Here is a 16081-nt window from a genome sequence, read left to right as displayed (position 1 = left end):
GTAGTCATGTATGGATGTGAGAGTTGGACTGTGAAGAAGGCTGAGTGCCGACGAATTGATGCTTTTGAACTGTGGTGTTGGAGAAGACTCTTGAGTCCCTTGGACTGCAAGGAGATCCAACCAGTCCATTCTGAAGGAGATCAGCCCTGGAATTTCTTTGGAAGGAATGATGCTAAAGCTGAAGCTCCAGTACTTTGGCCACCTCATGTGAAGAGTTGACTCATTGGAAAAGACTCTGATGCTGGGAGGGATTGGGGGCAGGAGGAGAAGGGGACGACCGAGGATGAGATGGCTGGATGGCATTAGTGACTCGATGGAGGTGAGTCTGAGTGAACTCCAGGAGTTGGTGATGGACAGGGAGGCCTGGAGTGCTGCGATTCATGGGGTCGCAAAGAGTCAGACGCGGCTGAGCAACTGAACTGATGTTAACAAAACTGATTCAATGTGATATTCATACTAATTACTTTATTATTCTGGGTTTTTGGCTCGATTTCTATTTCACGAGGCAAAGTACAGTGAAAATTGGAATTAGTGAAAATGTTCTTGCCTATAAATAAGCTTTGAATGTAAATATATAAAGCAAATTATATAAAAAATCTCTATCTACCCTAAGAGAGTTATTGTCCTCAAATATAGATACAACAGTAAGTTAAAGAAACTAACCAAAATTTCTTCCAAGGTTTAATTTAATTTCTTTAGGAATTTTGTATATCAAGTTTGTTATGTAAATACCACTAATTGAGATACAGAACTTCAACTGAAATCTAAGCATGGGAGATAAGAAAGAGCAGTTATAGTCTTTCTTACCTTAACTTTCCACTACAAAGTTTATTGCATAACAATTGGCCAAAATGCATACAAAATTTCTAAAAATATAAGCCAGCAGTTGGTGTCAACAAACAGCTTAGCTAGCTCATGCTGTTTAAGCTCATAATACAAAAGTATTGGGATAAGCAAAACTGATTTATGGCACTCTCCTGTCCCTTACAAAGATCAAGTCATCTTGGTGTATACCTAAGAAGGCTATGAAGACTATTTACTTGACCCAAGTCACTCTGCAAGTGGTACTTGCTTAAAAATTTAAAACTGCTTATATTCTTGCTAGGGCTTCCCAGGTGATGCTAGTGGTAAAGAACCTGCTTGCCAATGCAGGAGACATAAGAGGGCAGATTACATCCCTGGGTTGGGAAGATTCTCTGGAGGAGGACACAGCAACCCATGCCAGTATTCTTGCCTGGAGAATCCAATGGACAGAGGAGGCTGGAGGGATGCAATCCATGGGGTCACACAGAGTCAGACACGACTGAACTGACTTAGCACGCACACAGGTATATTCTTGCTAATTTGCCCCATAATGTTGTTTAGAGAAAAAAGATGCATTTAGTGAGCAGAACTCCCCATCCCCAACTTCCAGGCACACATACACACACTCTTACCTTCAAAGATCTTCTGTCCTAATGGGTAGACCTAGTGAAAGTGTGTGTGTGTGTGTGTGTGTGTGTGTGTGCGCGCGCGCACGCGCGCGTGTGTTCTGGGCTCAGTAACGCCCAACTCTTCTGAGACCCCACAGACTGTAGCTCATCAGGCACCTCTGTCCTTGGGATTCTTCAGCTAAGAATACTGGAGTGGGTTGCCATTTCCTCCTCCAGGAGATCTTCCTAATCCAGGGATCGTGCTCATGTCTCCTTCATCTCCTACCTCGCAGGCATATTATTCTCTGCTGAGATATCTGGAAAGCCCAGAACTGGTGAATATGTTGCCTTATATGGCAAAATATGACTGAGGTTAGGGACCAGTGATAAATTAAGCTGAATGACCCAGGTCAACCCAAACTAATCACATGAATCCTTAAAAGTAGACAATTTTGCTAGCTGTGGTGGGAGAGAGAGAAGACAGCAGAAAGATTTGACTTCAACCACACGGGGCTTCCCTTGTGGCCCAGACAGTAAAGAATCTGCCTGCAATATGGGAGAATGAATTCGATCCCTGGGTTGGGAGGTTCCTCTGGAGAAGGGAATGGCAACCCACTCCAGTATTCTTGCCTGGAGAATCCCATGGACATAGGAGCTTGGCGGGCTACAGTCATGAAATCGCAAAGAGTTGGACATCACTGAGTGACTAACACTTTCACTTTCACACACAGATGCTGATTCTGAGATGGAGGGGGCTGTGTGTGAAAAAACAGATCTTTCAACAACTGAATGAGCAAGGAACTGGATCCTCCTCTAGAATCTTCAGAAAAGTCAAAAGTATTGCTAATCCCTCAACTTCGACTTGGGTGAATCTATGTTGGAATTCTGATAATACATTTGTGTGATAGTAAATTAAACATAATAAAATTCAAAACCACATGCTCTGTTTAACTGCCATATCTCTTTAGCTGAATTTATTTTATAAGATATTCAGTCTTCTACTGACTTTCTTTTTTTTTCCTTTTTAAAAAATTTTTTTTTCTTTTTTTTTTTGCCACTGCCTTTCATGACCTTAGATATTTCTGAAGATTGCAGGCAGGTTAGAATGCCCTTTCATGTGGGTTTGTCTTAAATGTATACCTGATTAGATTTAGGTTCGTGAATCTGGTAGAATACCATAGAAGCGGTAATGAATATTAGAAAATGTGCCTATAAGAACTTCAAATTAGTTCTGAATAAAGTGAAATATTAATTTCTCATTAAGTAGAACTGAATTTACTTTCATTGGCCCAGGAGAGTAAATAATCTGATATTCAAGAGGGGGAACTGAGCAGAGTACAGTGTTTGGTATCTAACTAGATATTGTACATTTCAGAAATGCAACTAAATAAGCAATTGGACACATTAATGGATAAAAAAGGTAAATCACTATGTCATACAATTTACAAAAAGGGACACTAGAATAATCGTACAAATATTTATAGACATCATTTGTCTTATGGAGTCTTTTTAAAAGAAAATAGCAATAACTTTTTTTAAAAAAGCTTGTAATTTGATTTGAAAAACTGATCCAAAACAACAGGTGCAAGAGGCAAAAATCCATGAGTGCATAACACTACAGGATGGCATGTAGTTTTCTAGGGACAGTGAGCTAAATAATTAGCCCATATCATGCTACCTCTTCATCTTCCTACTAAAACTAGAATGCTAAATATTTTGTTGTTGCTGAGTTACTGAGCCCTGTCCTACTCTTTTGTGACCCTGTGGACTGTTGCCCAGTAGGCTCCTCTCTCCATGGGATTTCCCAGGGGATTTCCCTGATCCAGGGATCGAATCTGCATCTCCTGCATTGGCAGGCAGGGTCGTTATTGCTGAACCACCAGGGAAGCCTGTTACTTATCTTACAGATGATCTAAGCTATACACTGGGGTGGAGGTTGTTTGTATGTTAATAACCAGGAAATTACCACCTTCCCGAAAGGCTAGTACTGGAACTTTCAGTGTTAGCTTTATCTTGGCTTGAATCATTATTGCACAGGATATATTATTGAAAGCATAATAGTGCTTTTAAGATGTTAGGCACTGAACTTTAAAAGAAATAGTTTTGAATTCTTTTCAAGGCAGAAAATGTTAACAGTGGAGAAAATGACAGTATGAGGTTTCTGGTGCTCTTTTTACCTGCAATTTTTAGTTTCCTCTGAAAAACTATTTCGAATGATTAAAAATGAAAAACCTGTTAATATTGCTGTCTGGCTTAATACCCTACTATGACTCTTCATTGAACAGCTGCTGCTACTGCTAAGTCACTTCAGCTGTGTCCGACTCTGTGTGACCCCATAGACGGCAGCCTACCAGGCTCCCCTATCCCTGGGATTCTCCAGGCAAGAACACTGGAGTGGGTTGCCAGTTCCTTCTCCAATGCATGAAAGTGAAAAGTGAAAGGGAAGTCGCTCAGCCGTGTCCGACTCTTCGCAACCCCATGGACTGCAGCCTACCAGGCTCCTCTGCCCATGGGATTTTCCAGGCAAGAGTGCTGGAGTAGGGTGCCATCGTCTTCTCTGTCATTGAACAGAGTAAGACCCAAATCCTCAAAATATGCTCATCTGGATTCCATGTACTCTTGTATTTCCGTGTACTCTTGTATTTCCATGTAGCCATTTCTCATACACACTCTCAAAGCCAAACTGCTTACTTCTTTCTCTGTGCATTTTATATAATGTTCTTTCCACTGTAAATGACCCATTTCTTTATCTGGTGAGCAAGGCCCCACAGGGAAAAAAAACAAAAACAAAAACCCTCCATTCAAATGCCAGCACCTTCGCGAACTCAGTGGCTCAGGCAGAGTTAGATCATCTCTTCTTTGTGACTCCTGTGTCTCTAAAGACATTGCTGTGGTTATGAATATGTGTTTATCCCTTTCATTCGTCTGCCAATTCCTTAGAAGGTGAGATCATGTCTTGTAACTCCATGATTCTGTAGCACCAGATATAGCAGGTGTTTTAAAAATCATTGATAAAGAATGAATGAGTCAACAAGGAAAAGAAACATTACTGCTGCATTTAATGTAGATAACCAACAAGAATCTACTGTATAGCGCAAGGAACTCTGTTCAATATTCTATAATAACTTACATGGGAAAAGAATCTGAAAAAGAATAGACACATGTGTATGTATAACTAACTGAATCACTTTGTGGTATACCTGAGGCTAACATAACATTGTTATTCAACTATATTCCAATATAAAATAAAAATTAAAAAAGAAACATTACTCAGAGTTCAAACAGAACTTGTGATTTTTAGGGACAGCTAATCTAAATGTCATTACACAACCACCTTCCCCATGCCAGGTATGAAGAGTAGAATTTGAAAATGCCATTAAGTTCAGTATGGGATCCCTGATGGCTCAGTCAGTTCAGAATCTGCCTGCAGTGCAGGAAACCCAGCTTCTATCCCTGAGTCAGGAAGTTCCCTTAGAGAAGAAAATGGGTACCCATTCCAGTATTCTTGCTGGAAAATCTCATGGACAGAGGAGTCTGGTGAGCTACAGTCCATGCGGTCACAAGGAGTCAGACTCTACTGAGCAGCTAAACTACCAAACATAAGGCCTTTACCCTCTATTCTAAATTTTGTCACACCCCTATATCCACAGTTAGGTCCACCCTTTAACAATTGAAGGATGCTGGAGTGATTTTCTTTTCTTATGTATTCTTAAAATCTACCATTTGTAATTTATTCTTTTCTTTCTTGCACATGTATAATATTATTCATCAACTTTTTTATCTAGCACTTAAATGATGTTAAAATTAAAGTAAGTAATATAATTTTGCACAAACCCTAAAGACTTTGAATTCATGTATGCACAATTTGTTAACTTCTGCAGAGTTTGACAGAAATATTTTATTTTCATGTTAACACAGTAGACAGGCACTTGAACAAAAATGACCTTTTCATATCCTGAGGTCTTTAAATCCTCTACTGTGATTCAGTTTTGCATACTATACCTGCTGAGTTTCTAATGCAAACTATCACAGTGTGTGGTCCCTGCTACTGTAAACATGAATTCTTTCTCATTGTGATTTCATATCTTCAGCACTGATTATAATGATTCTTTGTCATCTCAAACCTGTCAACTTTTTTCTCCAAGGACTGCAATCTTAGCTTAAAAAAAAAAATACAGATAGCGATTCACACAGAGTTAAAGATGGGCTAATGCTCTCAAATTAAAAAGACAAAAGGGAAACATATCTCTTTTTTCTCTCAATGACAAAAAATGTATAATTTTTTTTCCTATCATGTAATAAATAAATTCAGTGTTTTAATAATGTAACTGGCATCACTTTTTTTTTCCATTTTACTGCAGCAATATTCTAGATATAAGCCACTGATAGTTATTCCTCTGTTTAATCCTCCTTAACACATTTCCCTTTTCATAAAAAGTGATAAACTACACAAACACTCAACTGCCTGATTACCCAAATACCTCTGCTAATTTGCCAAGGTTAGCAGAAATGGGGCGTACAGTATATTGTTGGCTATGCATGGCTGAAGGGTGCAGAAACAGCACAAGGCTATATATTTCACACTCCATAAACAAAATGGTGAAACACACACTAGAAAGGTGCAATACTTATCTAATCTAAATTCAGGCAACATCAGTAGCTTTGATCTCTATTAGGTTAAATCACTGTCTCTTCAAGGAATGACCAAATCATTAACCCAACAAACCAGTTGATGAAAACACTCATATATATGAATACTGAGTAAGCAACATTTCTGATGCAGTGAAAAATAACCCCACATAATTGAGCAGAACACGGACCGAAGTCTCTTTAAAGCTTTATCCCCTCTTTCAGCTATTTGTCCGTGCATACAAAAAAAAAGTATTTAATATCTATGAACAAATGCTAAGCAATGAACAGAGAGGCATTGGAAAAACCAAAATAAAGAACAATTTCTGATCTTGCCAGCTACATAAACAAATTAATAAAATAGAACATAGTGATCTGTGGTGGCTTCAGCCTGCAGCGGCTTGAAGCAGAATTTTGGTTCCCTGACAGAGATGTAAAGTCAAGCCATTGCAGCGAGAGTGCTGAATCCTAGCCACTAGACCACCAGAAAGCAGTGGCCAGTGACGTGACCTTGGCATGTCAGTTATGTAGAAATGAATTTTCGCATGGAGAGGGAAAGTAGTGAAACAAGTAAAGTGTTTATTAGGAAGGAAAAGGGTACGTGTGGCTAGACACATGGATGGGCTCAGAGAGAGGGTCGTGCCCTTGTGGAGGTTTGAATCACTTTTGTGGGGGCATTTCTTCCAGGTTTCCCTTGGCCAGTCAATATGATTTGCCTGGTTCTGAGTTTGTGTTTGATAACTCTCAGGACCCTCCCACGTGTGCGTGCACATGTCTTACTGAAGATGAATTCTAGTGAAGAGGCCTAAGGGTAGGTTAATATGACCTACTATGATATGAAGTCCCTCCCTTGTGACCTTCAAGGAACCTTTCTGCACATGTGTAGTTGGGAATATTGCCTTGACTTTGAGAATAAGTAATAAGTGCTCTTTTATGTCTCATCTGGGCAGGACCCAGCATCCACTCTTGCTCCTATTGTTATGGAGTTTTTTGTCCATAAGGAACAAACTAGCTGTTCACCTGGGGCCCATCTATCTTCTGCCTCTATAGAACTTGTTTCTAAATCATAAAAAATAGGCCCAAGTTGTAGTGGTTTATAGCAACTAAGGTTGTCATCATAATTTGGCTGTGGTCCCCTACATGTCATTTCCCATATGGAACTCAGGGTAAAGGAACAGCCTCTTTGTGGAATATTTTTAATTTTAAATTTCCTTCCTGGAAGGGGCATATGCCAATTCCACTTATTTTTCATTGGACAGACTAAATCACATGGCCAAGACTGACATTAAGCCAATGGAAAAGTACAATGGCCCTTTGGTAAGGTTAAAAACAAAAGAGAATAATTATGCACCTTTTATAGTACTGCAAAAGAAGGATATACCACATGTTTTTGGAAGATAGGGTGAAAATCAGTGCCAATTATGGAGGAATCTAGTCTAAGGAGGGCTTCATAGAGGAGGTGACAATTGAAGCAAATCTGGAACAGTAGTATACTCAGTCAAATATCCCCTGATCTTATATTATTAAACAGGGAAAAAGTAATTCTCTAGAGAGATTTAGAGGAAGTCTTCAGTTCAGTTCAGTTCAGTTCAGTTGCTCAGTTGTGTCTGACTCTGCAACCCCATGAATTGCAGCACGCCAGGCCTCCCTGTTCATCACCATCTCCTGGAGTTCACTCAGACTCACGTCCATTGAGTCTGTGATGCCAGCCAGCCATCTCATCCTCAGTCGTCCCCTTCTCCTCCTGCCCCCAATCCCTCCCAGCATCAGAGTTTTTTCCAATGAGTCAACTCTTCGCATGAGGTGGTCAAAGTACTGGAGCTTCAGCTTTAGCATCATCCCTTCCAAAGAAATCCCAGGGTTGATCTCCTTCAGAATGGATTGGTTGGCTCTCCTTGCAGTCCAAGGGACTCTCAAGAGTCTTCTCCAACACCACAGTCCAAAAGCATCAGTTCTTTGGTGCTCAGCCTTCTTCACAGTCCAACTCTCACATCCATACATGATCACAGGAAGAACCATAGCCTTGACTAGACGGACCTTAGTTGGCAAAGTAATGTCTCTGCTTTTGAATATGCTATCTAGGTTGGTCATAAGTTTTCTTCCTAGGAGTAAGCGTTTTTTAATTTCATGACTGCAGTCACCATCTGCAGTGATTCTGGAGCTCAAAAAAATAAAGTCTGACACTGTTTCCACTGTTTCCCCATCTATTTCCCATGAAGTGATGGGACTGGATGCCATGATCTTCGTTTTCTGAATGTTGAGCTTCAGGCCACCTTTTTCGCTCTCCTCTTTCACTTTCATCAAGAGGCTTTTTAGCTCCTCTTCTCTTTCTGCCATAAGGGTGGTGTCATCTGCATATCTGAGGTTATTGATATTTCTCCTGGCAATCTTGATTCCAGCTTGTGTTTCTTCCAGTCCAGCGTTTCTCATGATGTACTCTGCATATAAGTTAAAGAAGCAGGGTGACAATATACAGCCTTGACGTACTCCTTTTCCTATTTGGAGAGGAAGTCTTAGAGGCATAAATTGAGAATGGCGTGCTTGGGTAATAGCAAGTGGTTCAGGACTGGAAGTAAATTATTTCCCAGAAGGAAAAAGATAGTAACAGGAGGCCAGATAATAAACATTCTTGAAGACTAGGCTATGTGGATTAAAAGAGATTACAGCTGGCCTTGAGGAGTCAAAAGACAGAGTTAAACAAAAAATGGACATGGACTTTTCCAGACTCGTCTGGTCTCATAGGGACATGTGATGCAGTTAAAAAGTAGCCTCAGGGAGAAGATGCAAGCCTGAAATAGAAGAGACAGAGTAGGAATGAGAAAGGGTGAACTATTCCTTCTTGGGAAGTTTTAATGGTTTAAACACTTTTGTTAACATCTGGGACCTTAGCTAAGCAGTCATTGAAAGTGAAGTTAAAAAAAAAAACAACATTAAACACAGGAAACAAATGTATTTATTGAGTGAGTCCAAATAATTTTGAATGTTATGATACTGAAATACTACCAATTTTTAAATTATAAATTATTTTTTATTTGTGAAAAATCTAGATTACATGAAATTTACCATTATGACCATTTTTCAGCATACATTTCAGTGGCGTTAAGTATATTCACACTATTGTGCAACCGTTGCCACCACTCATCCATGGAACTTTCTGTCTTGTGAACTGAAGCTCTGTACCTATTTTGCAACAATTCTCTAGGAGCTCCTCTCCTCAGTCCCTGGCAACCCTCATCCTAGTTTCTATATCTATGAATTTAGCTACTCCAAGGATGTCATATGAGTGATTTAATGGTTCTGAAACAAAAATTATTTATTTATAGTTCTGTGAAGTAGATATGTATATTGGAGAAGGAAGTAGCAACCCATTCCAGTGTTCTTGCCAGGAAAATCCAATGGACAAAGGATCTTGGTGAGTGACAGTCCATGGGAAAGCAAAGAATCAGATGCAACTGAGCAACTGAGCACACACACACATATATTTATGTATTGTATCACTCTGATTATAATAAAGGATTATATATTAAATTATGAAATTCACTTTCTCAGTGGTCCCATGATCACACTAGCTTGTAAGGACTTCTAGGACTCAAAATAACAATAACACTAAAGGTAGCAATAGTACTCACGACGTATTTATTATAGAACACATATAGTAAAGGAACATCTAGGTAAAGGTATATCCAGGTAAAGAACATCCAGGGAAAGGGTGAAGTAATCAAACACAGACTTTCTTGCCTTTCTCCCCAAAAAGTATCTTTTTTCCCACCATCAAATTTTAGCAAATGTGTGATCTGTCCTTGCCCAAGAAATCTCTTTGTTTTTGGTTTCTTTTAAAACCTCCTCTCAGCTTCTCTATTGCCTTATTTTGTTACTAAATATTTATATTTTTCTATTTATTATTTTAACATATAATTTTGACTTAATTTTAGCGGTTGTTCTAGCAATTACAGTATGCATCTTATATCACAGGCTATTTCAGAATAATATTACTCCTGGTAAAATACAGAACCCTGGCTCCAGTGTAGCTCCATTCCCTCCCCCTTTGTGCTATAATTGAAATCCCAGGTCCTTATTTTTGAGGATTAATGTTTTTAGGAAGGCCTGAAATATTGTGAACAAGAAAGAGGTTCTGATATGCATACCTAGCCTGTATTACCCATAGACATAGGAAATTATAACTATGAAAACCTTGCCTGCCCAGAAGAGCAGAAATTTGTGAATGGAGGGAAATGGTTTCACCCCAGTTCTGATACTGCTTTAAAACATGTAGTGTTGTACAGTTAGTCCCTCCTATGATAAGGAGCTTGTGACTCTGGCGTTTTCTAGCTCAGTGATGCTATGAATCAGTTTTATTACATTTCAAGCTAAGGTAGAATGTCTCCATCCTTCTTTTCCTTGTGAAGCTAGAACTCATTTCACAATGTGCCCTTAAATGCTACATTTCTGTACTGGAAAGTCTGAAACTGGTTCTTGCCGCTGAACTGTTTTCTTTTGCCAACCTCTCTACACAGTGTAGAAATTGACTGAACTAAATGCTGTTCTTGCAACAAAATGTATTTAAGCCTTAAAGGTAATCCATCTTTAAGACAAATGTCCTTTTCCAGAAAAAAACATTATTTCTCATATATAAATATTAGTAATTAAGCTTCAAGAAAGGCACAATTTGTTGAATGGCAATGCACTGACACAAAAATGTTAATTGCATTCACAATTGCACATATAACTCTGAAAGTTCTTCTTTTTTAAAAAATTTTCTACGAAACCAGACTACAAATGGCAGGTGCCTGCATTGCTCTTTTCATAAAATAATTTGGCAGAAAGTGAGTCACAGTCTCTCCTCCCATGAAGAGGAACTATGTGTCAGACCCAAGGACCACCAGGATATTGAAACAGAAGATGAATTAGGATGAGATTGCTTATGTGATAAGCTGTGTTTAGAATGATGATAATTGATATACAATTCAAAAACAGTATGATAGTACAAAAGGTTTATCAGAAATAGCGGACAAAAGACAGAAAAAGAAGGGGAATAAACTCAGGATTCAGACTATTTTCATTAAATGTTATTTTCTTCCTCTTGGATTTCCTAGCCTTAAATATATTATTTGGACATATCTTCCTTTAGGGAGAACTCAGTGTCCTGAAATGCTGCGTAATTTAATACATTTATTTTGATTTATAAAATAGAGTAAATTTAGACTGACTCATACAAGCTTCATAATTTAAGGAATTTAAGGAATGTATCTACTAGAGGTAGAACGTCTCTTACCTCTGCAATTCTGTTGCTTACAGAAAGAATGTGGTTATGAATCAAAGTGAATCATTGAAGTGTTTTAGAACTCTGTATTACCATATTTAAGTTGTTATTATAGACAATAAATAGATTTTTAGAGAATAAATTTAAAAAGAAAGAAAGTTAAAGAGTTCACTCTAACCCCGTAATATTAGGGTGATGGGTAGGACTGAAAGAAAAAAAAGAAAAAAAAAACAAAACAAAAAACTAAGAGCATACACACTGTGATGCAGATTATTCTAATTGTTTCAATAGCAAGAAAATTAAAATGATGCTAATTCCGATCTTCCTTCTTATACTTCCCTCCTCCAGGTTGAAAAATACACTAAGAAAGATATTTGAAATCTAACCAGTAAGGATTGCGAACAAAGTAGGAAACAATATTCAAACATTTGGTTATCTTAGAGGATTTGGAGTGTCTGTTATTTGTATGAATTCTTCCTAAGTCAAAGGACTTCAGATCTTTCCTGTGCATACTGTGATTTCCTAGATATGTCAATAGGAGGCTCATTACTTTATAGGCACAATGGATAAAAACATAGGGTAGTTAAAGTTTTTAATTTGAAAAATAAATTAACATTATATCACATAATTTATGGGAAATGTGTAATATATTTTATTGACTGCATGTAGAACTTAGAAATATGATTTATATGAATTTGCTATTTCAGCATGATGAATTGATTGTCACATTGAGGATTATGGAATTAGCTGGAAGAACAGATGATTAACCACCACAGCCTTTTGGCTGGTGAAGTTTTACCTTCTGATTTTCAAACATTAATAAATCATACTTCAGCATATGGGACTATTTTGGCAATAGAGCCACTATCAATTTAATCATCTCAAACCAGAAACGAATGTGTAAGTTGCAAATGTCACAGACACGCAAACCAGTTACTAAGAACAATTGAGTATATTATTCTTCTAGTCACATTAATTACAGCTGAAACAAACCTTGAAGAGCTAAGAAAACATAGCACGACTTATCTACTATTTACTAGGGGGAAAAAAAGAATCAATATAGCCATTAATTGCATAAATAGCAATAAATACTTTGGCTGCTGTCCAGGAAGTGTACCAACTGAGAGAGTTTTTCGTACTGCTGGTTTCATTACACAGATCATAGTCACAGTAAAGCGGGCAGTGGACTGCTGTTCAATAAACTAAATTTAATGTTACTCAATTATGATCATCACGCTCAGATATAATACTAATAGGAATGTCAACAGCGATTACATTTTCAGATTTATGTAAAATAATTCAAATGCTATTTGCTATCCCTCAGATACAAGGTTCATCCGGTTGTTTATGCAGTTGGTCGATATTGATCGTGCACAGCAAGTAGCATAGCAGAGGCCCAATGGCAAGGATATAGAGCATCCCCGGTGCCAGCCACCAGGGTGCTATGCCAAGCACTGGGGGCAGCGTGCCAAGTCATCAAGCAGACAGCGCACCTCTGCAAAGCTGCCTTGTTGTTTTTTTACAATATTTTTTTTTGAATTGCTCACATGTGCCATGAGTAATTCTTGCCAACATTACCCAGCATGAAACAGAAATGAAGGCTCGGAAATGTCTTTCTTAGAGAATTCTTTTCAGAGCTAAATGAATCTAGTGAAGATATCAGTCTAGCATCATTATATGTTGTTATGTATGGCTGGGGCTGTGCCATTTAGCAAAGTGTCACTCAGTGGGCTGAGCAGCTGGTGTATATGATTTTGTATACCACCTGCAAAAAAGATGCCAAACCATACAATCAACCACCTGGCCAAGAGAGGAGGGTAGCTAAACACTACTTTGTTGTTGCACCCACATTTTCAGAAAGTTTGAGAATGTAAACAGGCTTAGGCAGAATGAACATTGTACAAAATAAGGTTTGTAAAAGCTTTTTCTGTTCAATAAAGCATATAGTGCCTGCTGTTCAGAGTACTGTTGAACAGATTTGCTTTATTTCTAATGAAGGTGTTTGGGCATTTTCCTGGCACAAATGGAGTAGAATTATGTACTTAAAATGATATTTTAGAACAACAACCAAACATACCGCCACTTCAATTGCACTGCAACAGATTGGAAAAAATGAAAATAGATATAAACTGAAACTCAATAATGAATTAGTGTCGTTACTATGGATGAATCATTCATTTAGGAGAATCTTGTCTAGCCTTGAACAACCTGTATGTCTAGCAAAACCACTGAATGCCTTTCTGCCTAAAGCATGTGTTTATTATAATAGTCTCTGTTCCATTACTTGTGGGGGAAATACCTTACAGACGGCCTCTTTACTTATTTGGTTATAAGTGAATATGAGAGTAATTTGATTGGTAACTAATCTTTCTATCACCAGGTTTTCAGTGTCGGAAATGTCAATCTCATTATCTCATCTTTTCACTGGCTCAGCACTAGCTCGCTTTCTGTGGCCACACACCTTTTAAAACTCCAGTCTCTGATTGTTTCACAGATTACTGGAGAAAGAACTAATAACAATATAAGGGTATTCAATACAAAACAAATGAAGTTGCGGCTTAGAGATTCAAGGTCTCTGGCTCTCATTATTTCTGTTCTGTTCAGTTCATTTGGGTTCAGTCACTCAGTCGTATCCAACTCTTTGCGACCCCATGGACTGCAGCACACCAGGTGTCCCTGTCCATCTCCAACTCCTGGAGTTTACTCACACATGCCCATCGAGTCGGTGATGCCATTCAACCATCTCAATCCTCTGTCAATCCTTTCTCCTACCTTCAGTCTTTCCCAGGAATAGGGTCTTTTCTAATGAGTCAGCTCTTCGCATCAGGTGGCTAAAGTATTGGAGTTTCAGCTTCAGCATCAGTCCTTCCAATGAATATTCTGGACTGATTTCCTTTAGGATGGACTGGTTGAATCTTCTTGCTGTCTAAGGGATGCTCAAGAGTCTTCTCCACACCACAGTTCAAAAGCATTAATTCTTCAGCGCTCAGCTTTCTTCATAGTCCAAATCTCACATTCATACATGACTACTGGAAAAACCATAGCTTTGACTAGACGGAGCTTTGTTGGAAAAGTAATGTCTCTGCTTTTTAATAAGCTGTCTAGAATGGTCATAACTTTCTTTCCAGGGAATAAGCATCTTTTAATTTCATGGCTGCAGTCACCATCTGCAGTGATTTTGCAGCCCCACCCCAAAGTAAAGTCTCACTGTTTCCACTGTTTCCCCATCTATTTGCCATGAAGTGATGGGACCGGATGCCATGATCTTAGTTTTCTGAATGTTGAGCTTTAAGCCAGCATTTTCACTCTCCTCTTTCACTTTCATCAAGAGGCTCTTTAGTTCTTCACTTTCTGCCATAAGTATGGTGTCATCTGTGTATCTGAGGTTATTGATATTTCTCCTGGCAATCTTGATTCCAGTTTCTGCTTCATCCAGCCCAAGGTTTCTCATGATATACTCTGCATATAAGTTAAATAAACAGGGTGACAGCATACAGCCTTGACATACCCTATTTTCTATTTGGAACCAGTCTGTTGTTCCGTATCCAGTTCTAACTGTTGCTTCCTGACCTTCATCCAGATTTCTCAAGAGGCAGGTCAGGTGGTCTGGTATTCCCATCTCTTGAAGAATTTTCCAGTTTTTGGTGATCCCACAATGATATCTAATAACAATCTAATCACACTAAGACCACAGCCTTGTCTAACTCAATGAAACTAAGCCATGCCCATGAGGCCACCCAAGATGGGTGGGTCATGGTGGAGAGGTCTGACAGAATATGGTCCACTGGAGAAAGGAATGGTAAGCCACTTCAGTATTCTTGCCTTGAGAACCCCGTGAACAGTATGAAAAAGCAAAACGAAAGGATACTGAAAGAGGAACTCTGAAGGTCAGTAGGTGACCAATATGCTACTGGAGATCAGTGGAGAAATAACTCCATAAAGAATGAAGGGATGGAGCCAAAGCAAAAACAATACCCAGTTGTGGATTTGACTGGTGATAGAAGCAACGTCCGTTGTTGTAAAGAGCAATATTGCATCAGTTCGGTTTAGTCACTCAGTCGTGTCCGACTATTTGCGACACCATGAATCGCAGTATGCCAGGCCTCCCTGTCCATCACCAACTCCCGGAGTTCACTCAGACTCACATCCATCGAGTCAGTGATGCCAGCCAGCCATCTCATCCTCGGTCGTCCCTTTCTCCTGCTGCCCCCAATCCCTCCCAGCATCAGAGTCTTTTCCAATGAGTCAACTCTTCGTATGAGGTGGCCAAAGTACTGGAGTTTCAGCTTCAGCATCATTCCTTCCAAAGAAATCCCAGGGCTGATCTCCTTCAGAATGGACTGGTTGGATTTCCTTGCAGTCCAAGGGACTCTCAAGCGTCTTATCCAACACCACAGTTCAATAGCATCAATTCTTCGGCACTCAGCTTTCTTCACAGTCCAACTCTCACATCCATACATGACCACAGGAAAAACCATAGCCTTGACTAGACGGACCTTAGTCGGCAAAATAATATCTCTGCTTTTGAATATGCTATCTAGGTTGATCATAACTTTTCTTCCTAGGAGTAAGCGTTGTTTAATTTCATGGCTGTAGTCACCATTTGCAGTGATTTTGGAGCCCCAAAAAATAAAGTCTGACATTGTTTCCAATGTTTCCCCATCTATTTCCCATGAAGTGATGGGACCAGATGCCATGATCTTCGTTTTCTGAATGTTGAACTTTAAGCCAACTTTTTCACTCTCCTCTTTCACTTTCATCAAGAGGCTTTTTAGAAACT

This window comes from Budorcas taxicolor, chromosome 12, assembly GCF_023091745.1.
Source record: "Budorcas taxicolor isolate Tak-1 chromosome 12, Takin1.1, whole genome shotgun sequence".
NCBI classification, from domain to species: Eukaryota; Metazoa; Chordata; class Mammalia; order Artiodactyla; family Bovidae; genus Budorcas; species Budorcas taxicolor.
This window is presented reverse-complemented; position numbering follows the sequence as displayed.